The following is a 14,810-nucleotide window of genomic DNA, read 5'->3' as shown; positions in this document are numbered from 1 at the left end:
CTCTAGCAGTCAACACAAACTCCTGAATCCTTTGTTCCTGCAGGAGATAAGCCGTGGTAAGAGGAGTCTGGCAGCGGCTTCTTTACCTATTCTCACTGAAATAAACATGAGCCGAGGATGTAAAAAATCTCTGAGAATTAGGCTAGATTCACACGAGCGTGATAGATTTAAGCGCGTAAAAAAAAAAAAAGCGTAAATCTATCCGTTTGCGTTGCGTTTTGCATCAGTGGGCTTTGCGTGTGGCATGTGTTTTTCACACACTTGCAAGCACTTCTTTTTTTTTTCAATGTAATTGATGCGTGAAACACGGACAGCACACGGATGTGCGTCCATGTGCTGTCCGTGGTTTTCACTAACCCATTGACTTCAATGGACGACAAGGTGACGGGAAAAGGCACCAATATAGGACATGCAGTGAGTTTCACGCAACAGACACTCGCTGCGTCAAAACTCATGCATGTGTGAATAGCCCCATTGAAATCAATGGGTCCGTGTTCTGTGCGTTGTTTCAACGCACAGCACACAGACGACAATCACGCTCATCTGAATAAGCCCTAAGTGGCATGCTACTAAAGCCTTATTTACACGAATGTGTTATACGTCCGTGTGACGGCCGTCACACGGACCTATGTAATTCAATGGGGCCGTTCACACGGCCGTTGTTTCAATGGACCATGTGAAGGGTCCATGAGAAAATAGGACATGTCCTATTAAATTTGCGCTTCATGCATCCCTCTATAGACTCTAGTCTATGGGGGGTGCGTGATAACGCATCCCGCAGTGTACAGCACGGATGCATTTCGGACGTGAAAAACAGCTGTTTTTCACATACGAGATGTGCAACGCCTAAGGGTATATTCACACGTTTCGGAATTGTCCATGGTATATGCAACATGTATTTACTAAAGGATCCATGGCAGAAATCCAAGGCTGATACTTGGATTTTGTCCACAGACGTGCAGTTTGATGTGCCATGGATCCGCACGAGGATTAGCCCCATTTCATGGGGATAATCTGCCAGTTTTTTTCACGCAGAATCCACGCACATAATTAGCATGTTACTCTCTGAAGAGATTTTTTTCAGCTACATGTGGACGGGGTGAGGGTATGGTCACACGTATACGTCCGATACGCCTGAAATTACGGAGCTGTTTTCAAGAGAAAACAGCTCCTGAATTTCAGCCGTAATGGCATGTGCAGGCGTTTTTTCGCTGCGTCCATTACGGACGTAATTGGAGCTGTTTTTCTATGGAGCCAATGGAAAACGGCTCCAATTACGTCCCAAGAAGTGACAGGCACTTCTTTGACGCGGGCGTCTTTTTTACACGTCGTCTTTTGACAGCGGCGCGTAAAAAAAATTACCGTCGGCACAGAACATCGTAAAGAAATGAATGGGCAGATGTTTGCCGGCGCTTTGGAGACGTATTTTCGGACGTAATTCGAGGTTAAACCGCCCGAATTACGTCCGTAAATAGGGTGTGTGAACCCAGCCTTACAATGACAGAATCCTGATAAATTCCTGAACGTGTGAACGGGGCTTTATTCTTCCACACGTAAAAGCCAGTGAATCTACACCACGCAGATTAGCCCCACTGAATTGCGGATCTGCTGCACATCTGCGGCAGAAATCCTACTGTCAGCCTTGGATTTCTGCCACAGATACTGTAGTAAATACATGTTGGATTTGCCATAGGCAACGCCAACATGTGTAGACATAGCCTAAGAAAGGAGCACAGATAAAGTTTTACCATTTGGGCGGAGATGCAGTGTAAGTAAGGCAAGTCTGATTATATTATCTAGCAAATAATCATACAGATTGATGATAAAATACATATAATGCAGACTCCATAAACAGCCTTAACAGAAGCCTGTACAAATGACAATATACTGCAATACATTAGTATTGCAGTGCATTGTACCAGCGATCGCTGGTTCAAGTCCCTTAGGGGGACTAATTAGATGTGTAGAAAAAAGTTGAATAAAATTATTAGTAGTGAAAAAAAATGTTAAAAGTTCAAAGAAAAACCCTTTTCCCATTTTTCCTCTAAAGTAATGTAAAAAATAAACAAAAATGATATCACTGCACCCGTAAAAATTCGAACTATTACAATATACCATTAATTAACTTGCACGGTGAACGGCGTAAATTTTTTTTTACTGTTTTTTGGTCACCTTCGATCTAAATTTTTTTTATATAAAAAGTGATCAAAAAGTCATATATACCCAAAAATGATACCAATAAAAACTACAGCTCATCCTGCAAAACATAAGCCCTCATACCGCTCAATCCACGGAAAAATAAAAAAGTTACGGCTCTCAAAATGTGGTGAAACAAAACAATTGTTTTTTTAACAAAAGTTTTTTTTTTTTAAAAGTAGTAAAAAAACTTATATAAATTTGGTATCACAGTAATCGTACTGAGCCGCAGAATAAAGTTAAATTGCAATTTTTATCGCACGGTGAAAGCCATAAAAATAATACAGGAATCTCATTTTTTTCCAATTTCAGCCCGCAATAATTTTTTTTTCAGATTCCCAGTACATTATATGGTACTTTAAATGGTGCCATTAGAAACTACAACTCCTCCCGCAAAAAATAAGCCCTAACGCCATTCTATTGACGAAAAAACAAAAACGTTATGGCTCTTGGAAGGCGGAGAGTGAAAAACAAAAATTAAAAAATGGCTCAATCCTTAAGGGGTTAATACAAACATTTACAGAGAGAGAAGTGACAGTTGTTGGTTTCGCCTAGGAACCAAATATATGCACAAAAGGAGCCTTGTATGAAAGCAATGAACCTATTGAAATGTACTCAGCGCCTCTGTTTGCTTTGCGTATTGAGATTATACTGATTAGAAGTAATGTGACTGGTACGTGATATTATAATGGCTGAGATCTCCTTTAAGCTTAGCTACAATACTACTCTGTCATTATATTGTTACAAATACAGCATCACACACTAACTGACAACCACGTGACAAGGTGCTGTATGTAATAATGTCATGATACCGAATATACACAGTCCAGTTACATTATTATGACCACCAGCTAATATCCAGAGTAACCGCCGTGTGCAGCACGGACAGCAGCTAGTGATTCAATGAGGTGCTGGTCGGTTGTCTCCGGTATCTGGCGCCATGCTGACTGCAGTGCATCCCACATTTGCTGGAGGGTGCGTGGGGGAGGATCCATAGAGCGAACAAGACGATCGAGGTCCCACAGATGCTTAATTGGTTTCAAGTCTGGCGAATTAGGGGGCCAGGGAAGTACTTGGAAGTCTTGGTCGTGCTCTTCCAACCACTGTCGGACCTTTCTAGCCGTGTGATATGTCGCATTGTCTTGCTGGAGGATTCCATCTGCCCCAGGGAAGACAAACCGCATGTATGGGTGGACGTGATCTGCAATGATGCATTCATACCCAAATCGGTTCAGAGTGCCTTCCACATGGATGAGCGGGCCCAGAGAATGCGAATGAAAAATTCCCCAGACCATAACGGTGCCGCCACCAGCTTGTGTTCTTCCAGCAATGGTTGCAGGGTGTTGGTTCTCTGATGTTTCTCGCCTGACACACCAACGTCCATCCATTAGAAGCAGAAAACGTGACTTATCGGAGAAGGCCATATGCTAGTCATCGGTGGTTCAAATCCGATACTCCTGTGCAAATTAAAGCTTTTTTTCCTATGCACCTTTATTAGCAGAGGAGAAGTGACCATCCATTTGTTTCGGAGCCCCATACGCAGTAGGGTTATCCTAACTGTTGTTTTAGACACATGTCTAGTAGCCCCCTGGTTGATTTTCACGGTGAGCTGCTCCACTGTAACGTGCTGTTCGCCTCTCGCGCAGCTTCGTAGCACACGTTCACCTTTCACATCAATGGCACGTGGTGTTTCCTTGTCGGTTATTTCCAGTGGTGCCATTTCTCCACTCACGATACACTTTCACCACAGCAGCACGCAAACAGTTCACAAACTGCGCTGTTTGAGAAATACCGCCACCCTTGACCCAAAAGCCAATAATTATCCCTTTTTGCAACTCTAATAAATCTCCCCTTTTACCCATGGCAACGTGTGATATGTAATCAGACAGCCTATCACACCCCTTATATACCCACCAAGCCAGCCCACGACACGTCACTTCCTTCCTGGACTACGCGCTGCCGACGTCGAATGTAGGAGGTGGTCATAATAATGTGACCCGACCGTGTATATGGGCACAATAAAAATGTGGAGTATATTCCTGTAATAAGATATCTTAGCTCCAGCTAAGGCTATGTTTAATTCACGTTTTTTGGCCTACGTTTAGTGTATACGCTGCTAAACGCTCCCGATGTATACGTCATATGTAGGCTGTGACGAATGCCTAATAGTAGCTTCCGTCACCCATGGACTATGATTGGATATGTTTAACTGATATGTCGCGAAAAAGGACACGAGCCTTCATGATGTATGTTTAGGCCCTAATGACCAAGCTATTTTATTTTTCGTCTTTCTATAGTCGCATTCAAAGAGCTATAACTTTTTTTATTTTTCCGTCGATATCGCTGTATGAAGACTTGTTTTTTTTGCAAGATTAGTTGTACTTTTTAATGCCACCATTTTGGGGTGTATATCATTTTTTGATTAACTTTTATTCTTTTTTGGGTGGGAATAGAAAAAAAACTGAAATTACGCCCTGGTTCTATGCAGTTTAAATTCACGCCGTTCACTTTGCGGCATAAATAACATGTTTCCTTTATTCTATGGGTCGGTACGATTACGACGATACCACATATTTATAGGTTTTTTATGTTTTACGACTTTTGTAGAATAAAACCTCTTTTGAACTAAAATTATTTGTTTTTGCATCGTCGCTTTACAAGAGCCGTAATTTTTGTATTTTTCCATCAATGTAGTGATATGATGTCTTGTTTATTGCGGGACGAGGCGTAGATTTGATTGGTACTCTTTTGGGGTACATGAGACTTAGTGATCAACTTTTATTATGACATTTTTGGGGGCCAATGGAAAAAAAATTGCAATTTTACAGTTGTTTTTTTTACGGCATTCAGTGTGCGGTTTAAATGACATATTAACTTTATTGTTTTGGTCATTACAGTCGCGGAGATACCATATATGCGTACCAGATATGTATATATGTGTATCGCAGATATAATGCTTTGGTATACTTAGTATACCAAAGCATTATTGCCGGTCAGTGTAAAACTGACAGGCAATCTATTAGGCCACGCCTCTGCCCCTGTCCTAATAGGTATGTAGCCAGGGCAGGCCTGGGTGCCTTTATTAGGCCCCCGGCTGCCATGACACCCCATCGGACGCCCGCGATTGCATTTGCGGGCCGCCTGATGGGTAACAGAGGGAGCTCCCTCCTGTAAACAAATTAAATGCTGAGGTCGCTATTCACTGCAGCATTTAACGGGTTGTGCGGCTGCGATCAAAGTAAACTTCGATCGCTACCGTTGTAGGAGCCCGGCTGTCATCAAACAGCCGAGCCCCCTGATCCAGCCTGCACAGGACACCCATGCAGGACTTAGACTAGGCTGCCATCTAAAGGCGGCGGTCTAGCCTAAGGCCCCTTAGTGATCGCTGTGAAAAGGCGTATTGGTGGTCACTAAGGGGTTAAACGTATGAACTCTCATGTGCTTTTTCACAACGTATCCGTTAAACGGATTCCATATTAGTCTATAGACTATCATGGGATACATTTAATTCATACGACATATTGAATGACGTATACATTTAAAAAATGCCTGTGACATTTGCCATACGGTGGCATCAATCACCTATAGGCTCCCATTTAACAAAAAAAAAGTATACTGTAAATCGTGGTATACTTTTTTTTACAGGATCCAGTTATATGGAATAGCGTAAAAAATACTATATGATTTCATACTTCAAAAAAAAGGAATCTACTGGGGGTAGCGCTATCTACAGGGTGGGGTGTGTATGGCGCTATCTACAGGTATGCGTGGCACTATATTCAAGGGGAAAGAGGCACTATCTACATGGGCACTGTGGTACTATATGGGCATTATCTACAGGGGGCACTGTGGCACTATCTACATGGGCGCTGTGGAACTATCGACATGGGCGCTGTGGCACTATGTGGGTACTGGCACTTTATAAGTTGTCACTGTGGTACTATGTGGGCATACACGCTAAACGTACATCACAAACGTGATGTGAACAGAGCCTAACATAATCACATCAGTATTTGAGTCTGCTCACTGCCTATTCTTCTGATGTTGCTGGATAGACTATGTTCTCCTATGCATAAGCTGGCCCTAAACATTACATTTTCTTTGTGGGTCTATCTAAATGTAATGGACCAGCTAACAATCTAATGTCTATGGGGATTGCTTGATGGATTTTAATTGCTATCCTTGCGATAAACAGTGTCTGAGGTATTTGGAATCAGCGTATGTCTCCCTCCCAGTGCAGTATACTCCCCATTCACCGCGCTCTGTCAGAAAAGACCGATGGAGGAAGCTACATGCAGAAGCCAGTAGGGGGTGCTTGTGTGTAGCTTCCTGTCAGCAGTCAGCACATTGTGGGAACAGAAGGGTGGGGAGTACATGGACAGTGACGTCAGGGGCTCCTCCAGAAGTGGGCAACGCTCTGGCCGGGGATTCCGTTGTGTGACTGCGGCCTAACTGTGAAAGTAAATATTTTTAATGAAATGTAATAATTTTAATAGGAAGAAAGCTTTTACTGTAACATAGACGTCGTTTGGCAACTCGATACCGTCTTTTAAGAAAGAAAAATGTTTTTTTGCCATAAGTGTCTGGCGGCCTTTTTAACCCCTTCCCGACATTTGACGTACATGTACGTCATGGAAAGTACTGACTTCCCGCATCTTGCCGTACATGTACGTCAAACGTTTGGCACCGGCTCAGAAGCTGAGCCGGTCCCATCATCACCGGATCTCAGCTGTATCTTACAGCTGACATCCGACTGTAACGGCGGGGACCGAAATTAGCTTCGATCCCCGCCATTAACCCCTTAAGTGCAGCGCTCAAACGCGATCGCTGCACTTAAGGTGTTTGCAGCTCATCGGAACCCCAGTAATGAAATTGCCGGGGTTCCGGTGGCTGCAATGGCAACCGGAGGCCTAATACTGGCCTCCCGGTCTGCCTAGCACCGAAGCCGGTCAAGATCCGCCCGGCGGCGGAGCCTGATCGGCTTCCGTAGCTGCCGGCAAGATGGCGCCGGGTCAGGAGCTGATCCGGCGTCATCAGCGGTGGAGGTCAGCTGTACTGTACAGCTGACATCCACCTGTAACGGCAGGAACCGGAGCTAGCTCCGATCCCTGCCATTAACCCCTTCGATGCAGCAATCGAAAGCGATTGCTGCATCGTAGCGGTTACAAGCAGATCGCCAGCCCTGACAGGCAATCGGGACTGGCGACTGCTGTTATGGCAACAGGAGACACAATGGTCTCCTGCTCTGCCATTACGGAAGCCGATTTAGGCCCCGCCGGGAGGCGAAGCCTAAACGGCTTGCTGTCAGTGAATGACTGACAGATCTAATACATTGCACTACATAGGTAGTGCAATGTATTAGAAAAAAAAAAATCTGACCGTTGGACCTTCAAGTCCCCTAGTGGGACTTGAGAAAAAGTGTAAAAAAAGTATAAAAAAGTGCAAAAAATAAAAGTTTGAAAACAATAAAAGTTTCAAGTAATCAAATAACACACAATCCCCCTTTTACTCTTATCAAGTCCTTTATTATTGAAAAATAATAATAAACCATATGTATTTGGTATCGCCACGACCGTAACGACCTGAGGTATCAAAATATTATATTATTTATTGCACGCGGTGAACAGCGTAAAAAAAACCCGTAAAAAACGTTACCAGAGTTTCTGTTTTTTAGTCACTTTGCCCTACAAATATTACAATAAAAAGTGATCAAAAAGTCGCACGTATCCAAAAATGGTACCTATAAAAACTATAGCTCGTCCCGCAAAAAACAAGCCCTCATACAACTCCGTCGACAAAAAAATTAAAACGTTATGGTTCTCACAACTTGGCGACAGAAAAAATACATTCTTTTTACAAAAGTAATTTTATTGTGCAAAAAGTTGTAAAACATAAAAAAGTTCTATAAATGAGGTATCGCCGGAATCGTACTGACCCGCAGAATAAAGGTAACATGTAGTTTATAATGCGTGGTGAACTCTGTATAAAAAAAAACCAAAAAAAGCTGTGCCAGAATTGCGTTTTTTGGTTTACCTGGCATCCCAAAAAATAGGATAAAAGGTGATCAAAAAGTCACATGTACCCCAAAATGGTACCAATAATAACTACAACTCGTCCCGCAACAAACCAGCCCTCATACCGCTACGTCTATGAAAAATAAAATTAGTTATGGCTCCAATAAGTCAGGAAATAAAAAAATATGCAGTTGTGCCCGAGGAGAACATTTCTTCTGTTTCAAGAGGCGATTTATCAAGGACCTAAAATTAGGGAACCAGGAAGGGAGGGCCCAATCATATCCGATGGAAGCGACGGTGCCCGTATTATACCAGGATAATACTTTCCCAGCAAAATTCCCCAAACTACAAAGGCGCGGAGTGTGGACCAAAAGGGGGATAAGAAATGACACCATTTATCAGTGCGACACCGGCCTGTGCAGAAAGGATTGCTTCACAGCGTAACACACATCTATGGATTATTTTTATTTTTTTATACCACCTGACTATGCCCCTTATATACTCCGCCCCGCTTACATGTACCCCCACATTATAAAACACCAGCAATACTCAAACAAATATAGTACCAAGCAAAATCCGCTCTCCAAAAGCCAAATGGTGCTCCCTCGGCCCTGAACCCTACAGCGTGCCCAAACAGCAGTTTCCTTCAACATATATGGCACCGTCATACCCGTGAGAACCCTTTTAACAATTTTTGTGGTGTGTGTCTCCAGCGTCATAAGCTGGGCATGACATATTTGCCACTGAATGGCATATCTAGGGAAAAATATAAATTTTTAATTTGCACCATCCGCAGCGCATTCATTTATGGAAAAGACCTGTGGGGTGAAAATGCTCACTACACCCCTTAATAAATGCCTTGAGGGGTGCAGTTCCATAGTGGGGGTCACTTATCAGGGGTTTCTTTTTATTATTTCACATCTGAGCCTCTGCAGTTGTGAACCAATACTTTGTAAATCGCCAAATTAGGCCTCCACTCCGCATGGTACTCTTCACTTCTGAGCCCTGTCATATGTCCAGACAAAAGATTAGGGCCACATGTAGGGTGTTTCTAAAACCGGGAAACACCGCATAATAATTAGAGAGCTGTCTTGTTATGGTGGCACAAGCCGGGCACCACATATTGGCATATCTATGGAAAAAAATCCCATTTTCACTCTGCAACATTGAGCGCACACTAATTTCTACAAAACACCTGCAGGGTTAAAATGCTTACTACACCCCTTGGTAAATGCATTGAGGGGTGTAGTTTACAAAATGGGGTCACTTCTGGGGGGTTTCCACTGTTTTGGGCCCACAGGTGCCCAGAAACCAATCCAGCAACATCTGCACTCCAAATGGCGGTCCTTCCCTTCTGAGCCCTGCCGTTTGCCCAAACAGCAGTTTATGACCACATATGGGGTATTGCCGTACTCGGGAGAAATAGCTTTACAAATGTTGGGTTCTTTTTTTCCTTTATTTGTTGAGAAAATGAAAAAATTTGCGCTAAAGCTACGTCTTATTGAAGAAAAAGGACTGTTTTTATTTTCACTGCCTAATTCTAATAAATTCTATGAAACATCTGTGGGGTCAAAATGCTCACTACACCCCTAGATGCATTCTTCAAGAGGTGTAGTTTCCTAAATGGAGTCCCTTTTTGGGCGTTTTCATTGTTTTGTCCCCTCAGGGGCTTTGCAAATGTGACCTGGCCTCCGCAAATCATTCCTGCTAAATGTGATCTCAAAAAGTCAAATAGTGCTCTTTCCCTTCTAAGCCCTGCCGTGTGTCCAAACAGCCGTTTATTACCACATGTGGGGTATTGTTTTACTCGGGAGAAATTGCTTTACAAATTTTGTGGTGCTTTTTCTCCTTTAGTCCTTCTGGAAATGAGAAAAAATTAGCTAAACCTACATTTTCTTTGAAAAAATGTAGATTATTATTTTCAGGGCCTACTTCCAATAATTTCTGCAAAAAAACTGTGGTGTCAAATCGCTCACTATACCCCTAGATAATTTCCTCAATGGGTGTTGTTTCCAAAATGGGGTCACTTGTGGGGGGTTTCCACTGTTTTGTCCCCTCAGGGGCTTTGTAAATGTAACATGGCCTCCGCAAACCATTCCTGCTAAATTTGAGTTCCAAAAGCCAAATGGCGCTCTTTCCCTTCTCAGCCTCGCCGTGTGTCCAAACAGCCGTTTATTACCACATGTGGGGTACTGTTTTACTCGGGAGAAATTTCTTTACAAATTTTATGGTGATTTTTCTCCTTTAGTCCTTGTGGAAATGAAAAAAAATTAGCTAAACCTACATTTTATTTGAAAAAATGTAGATTTTCATTTTCACAGCCTACTTGCAAAAATTTCTGCAAAAAACCTGTGGGGTCAAAATGCTCACTATACCCCTAGATAATTTCCTCAAGGGGTATAGTTTCCAAAATGGGGTCACTTGTTTGGGGTTTTCACTGTTTTGTCCCCTCAGGGGCTTTGTAAATGTGACATGGCCTCCGCAAACCATTCCTGCTAAATGTGAACTCCAAAAGCCAAATGGCGCTCTTTCCCTTCTCAGCCACGCCGTGTCTCCAAACAACCGTTTATTACCACATGTGAGGTATTGTTTTACTCGGGAGAAATTGCTTTACAAATTTTGCGGTGCTTTTTCTCCTTTAGTCCTTGTGGAAATGAGAAAAAAAATCGCTAAACCTACATTTTCTTTGAAGAAATGTTGATTTTAATTTTCACGGCCTACTTCCAATAATTTCTGTAAAAAACCTGTGCGGTGAAAATGCTCACTACACCCCTAGATAATTTCCTTGAGGTGTCTAGTTTCCCAGATGGGGTCACTTTTGGGGGATTTTGACTGTTTTGGCACCGCAAGAGCCCTTCAAACCTGACATGGTGCCTAAAATATATTCTAACAAAAATAAGGCCCCAAAATCCACTAGGTGCTCCTTTGCTTCTGAGGCCGGTGTTTCAGTCCAGTAGCACGCTACGGCCACATGTGGGATATTTCCTAAAACTGCAAAAACTGGGCAACAAATATTGAGTTGCATTTCTCTGGTAAAACCTTCTGTGTTATAAAAAAAATTGTATTAAAAATGTATTTCTGCAGAAAAATATGAAATTTGTAAATTTCACCTCTACTTTGCTTTAATTCCTGTGAAATGTTTAAAGGGTTAAGACATTTTCTAAATGCTGTTTTGAATACTTTGAGGGGTGAAGTTTTTAAAATGGGGTGACTTTTTTGGGGTTTCTAATATATAAGGCCCTCAAAACCACTTCACAACTGAACTGGCCCCTGTAAAAATAGCCTTTTGAAATTTTCTTGAAAATGTGAGAAATTGCTGCTAAAGTTCTAAGCCTTGTGAGGTCATAGAAAAATAAAAGGATGTTCAAAAAACGATGCCAATCTAAAGTAGACATATGGGGGATGTTAATTAGCAACAATTTTGTGTATTATAACTGCCTGTCTTACAAGCAGATACATTTAAATTGAGAAAAATGCTAATTTTTGCAATTTTTCGCTAAATTTTGGTGTTTTTCACAATTAAATACTGAACATATCGAGCAAATTTTGCCAGTAACATAAAGTCCAATGTGTCACGAGAAAACAATCTCAGAATCGCTTGGATAGGTGAAAGCATTCCGGAGTTATTACCACATAAAGTGACACATGTCAGATTTGAAAAATGAGGCTCTGTCAGGAAGGTCAAAAGTGGCTAAAGAGGGAAGGGGTTAATGTATTCAACACCAGTATATTTATCAAAACAGCCCTGCTTGTGTTTCAAAATTCAAGTGCTGACCTCTAGTGGCTCTGTTGCAAACTTCCAGGTCAAAAGTGACAAAAAAAAAGACCCATCCCTAAAGGCCATAGCAATTATCGTTATATTTTGTACATTTCTGATCAATCATAACGATAATTGACCAATGTAAGCGCAAAAAATTATCAGAAATATACAATAAAGATGACTGTTGATTAATATTGGTCGTTCATACATAAAAATAATGTTCGTTAGACGTTTTACAGGTTTTATGTAAGTAAAGCTTATTTTCAAGATATTTATTTGCTGTCAATGAATGAGAACAGTGTTAACATTCATAGGCAGCAAACCCACACATAGCTAGTTCTGCTCTCAGCTGAGAAGTTGTTACAATTGTATCTAGTCAAGCCAATGCTGTGTGAGCTAAATACATCACAAGCAGCAGAATTATCTTCCTCATTTAGTTTCCGCCCAACACGACAATTGGATTAGACTCCTGCCTTGGGCGGAATTCTCGTACATCAATCACACAAGTGAGTCTACCGCCTCGTCTCCCTTCTACATCGTGTACAGCCAGCATCCTCGAGTTCCTCTCCCTGTGCCAGCCATGACTCAGGTACCAGCAGCAAATTCTTCATTTGGGACTTTTATTCACATCTGGCAGCAAACTAAGTCTGCAATCCTCCAGGCAGTGGACCACATGAAAAAGCATGCCGATAAAAGAAGAAAAGTTCCTCCTCAGTTCTCTATTGGAGTCAAGGTCTGGCTATCCTCGAGAAACATTTGTCTCAAGATGCCCTCACAAATTTGCTTCCAGGTTCCTCGGTCCTTTCGATTATCTGCAACGGATTCACCCTGTATCCTCTAAACTTCGGTTGCCTCCTACTCTCAAGATTCCCAACTCATTCCACGTGTCCCTCCTTAAGCCTGTGTTTCTGAACCGCTTCAGTAAAGCTCCTAGGTCTGCAGTTGCTCCCAGCGGTTCTTCTGATGTGTTCGAGGTGAAGGAGATTCTGGACTATAAGGCCCCATGCACACGACCGTGCCCGCAATCACGGCCCGCGATTGCGGGCACGGCCGGCCGCTGACTGACAGCCGCATTTTCGGGCCGTGCTCCCATACAAAGTATGGGAGCACGGCCCGCAAAATGCGAAAGAACGGACATGTTCCATAATTCCCGGAACATTTCCACAGCACTGACACCCTTCCGTAGTGCTACGGAAAGGTGTCAGTGTTCAATGAAAGTGAATGGCTCCGTGTGCATGGGGCCTAAGAGAGTAGGAGGAAGAACTTTCTATCTAGTGGACTGGAGAGGGCTTGGACCTGAGGAGAGGTCCTGGGAGCCACAAGAGAACCTCAATGCCCCTACCCTTATAATGAAATTCCTCTTACGCTCAAGACCCAAGAAGAGGGGGTGTAAGTGGGGGTGCTCTCACGGCTGTATTTGCAGATCACCGATGTTCCTTACCTTGCGACGGCTGCTACCGCAGACCGTTGGCATCCTGCCAGCGTCTCCCTCCTAGAAGACGCCGGCACTCGCAGCCAAAAAAGGGAGAATATCACAGCACCAGAGAAAAAGATAATAAAAATACAGGGTGCAGGCCTCAGTGAGACTTGATCCAATGTCCCTTGGGTTAGATCCACATACAAGAAACAAGGCAGCACATTCGGAAAAAAAGGGAATGTATTCACCCACCAATGCAACATTTCAGTCCAACTAGACCTTTCTCAAATCATGGCACTCGTGGCCGTCTGGCCCTGCTCTCGATGTAAGAGTGCGTGCGCCCGCTCGGTCCCGCTCTTAAAGGGCCCGCTCGCGCACATATTAAAGTTCCCTAATCTGTCCCTGATCATCCTGGACTATAAAAAGAGCTCCGCCCTTCCACTCCTTGCCTGAGCGTTGTTGTTACCTACCCATGTTTGTATTGCAAATGGTCCCTTAGTTGTATCCTGCTCCCAGTGTTCCCGTGCCCTGCTACTTGTATCCTGTATCCCGTGCTGTTTGTTCCTAAGCCTTTCTTTCGTGTTGGAGTCGCGTTGTGTCATCTGCTACGCCTGCTGTTATACACCACGTTTTCTGTCATCCTCTACACCTGCAGTTATACACCACGTCTGCTGTCATCCGCTACACCTGCTGATATACACCACGTCTGGTGTCACCTGGCTCGCCTACTGTCACACACGTCTGGTGTCATCTGCCACTCCTGGTATCATCCGCCACGTCTGGTGCTACCTGCGACGTCAAGTCCCATCTGTGCCAAAGCCTCTGCTACTGTCTGGACTATCTCAGGTACCCTTGTGCTACGAACTTTCTATAGACTTTGTATAGACTGTGACTCCGCTATGGCGGCCATGGGGACAGTGTTAACATTGGTCAGTCGATAGATAGCGGATCTACCAAGGGCAAAGCGGGCCCGATGGCCAGGAGGTCTTCAGGTTAAGGAGTTCGGAGTGAGAGAATATGCCAATCAGAGAGCTTGTACTTTTTTGAGAAACTTGTGGCCAAGTGGTAAGGAAAAACATAGATATTCCAAAAAGGAGAAAAAGAGACTGCTGTGAATAGTCCTCTCCATTAATGGTGTAGAAGGTGTTAATTGTTTAGATAAATTCTCATAGCAGCTGTGCCAGAAAGAGAAAAACTGGTACCAAAAATGTATGATTGTGCCCCCTGCTTTGGACTGTCTGATAGTGAGCTGGAATAGTGGTTCATAACATCTCTTATCATCTCTCCATTCAATCGCCGCCTGCCTCTCCAGGAAGATCGGGGGTCAGGGTAACCCTGTTCTCCCAATAGGTGGGTTCCAAACATTTATGGCATTTCCTGTGGATGTACCATAAATATCTATCGTGGAAGAAACCCTTCCAGT

General features: G+C 43.2%; 2 protein-coding genes across 6 annotated transcripts in view; one reads left to right on the top strand and one right to left on the bottom strand.

The window, feature by feature from the left end:
* Positions 1–14,810, bottom strand: part of ANKRD45 (ankyrin repeat domain 45) — a 45,127-nt gene that overhangs the window by 24,400 nt on the left and 5,917 nt on the right. The gene's annotated exons all lie outside the window — the stretch shown is intronic.
* The window catches only part of KLHL20 (kelch like family member 20), a 47,108-nt gene continuing 38,867 nt past the window's right edge, over positions 6,570–14,810 (top strand). For 2 of the 3 annotated variants that reach the window (XM_075833277.1, XM_075833275.1), the window contains exons 1-2: positions 6,570–6,656; positions 14,043–14,233. The gene's annotated coding sequence lies outside the window, so the exon portion shown is untranslated. The remainder of the gene's footprint in view (positions 6,657–14,042; positions 14,234–14,810) is intronic. The other variant, XM_075833278.1, reaches the window with a different exon arrangement.

Source organism: Rhinoderma darwinii, chromosome 7 (assembly GCF_050947455.1).
Source record: "Rhinoderma darwinii isolate aRhiDar2 chromosome 7, aRhiDar2.hap1, whole genome shotgun sequence".
In the NCBI taxonomy this organism is placed as follows: domain Eukaryota; kingdom Metazoa; phylum Chordata; class Amphibia; order Anura; family Rhinodermatidae; genus Rhinoderma; species Rhinoderma darwinii.
Note: the sequence above shows the minus strand (reverse complement) of the source record. Positions and strands in the feature narration are given on the sequence as shown.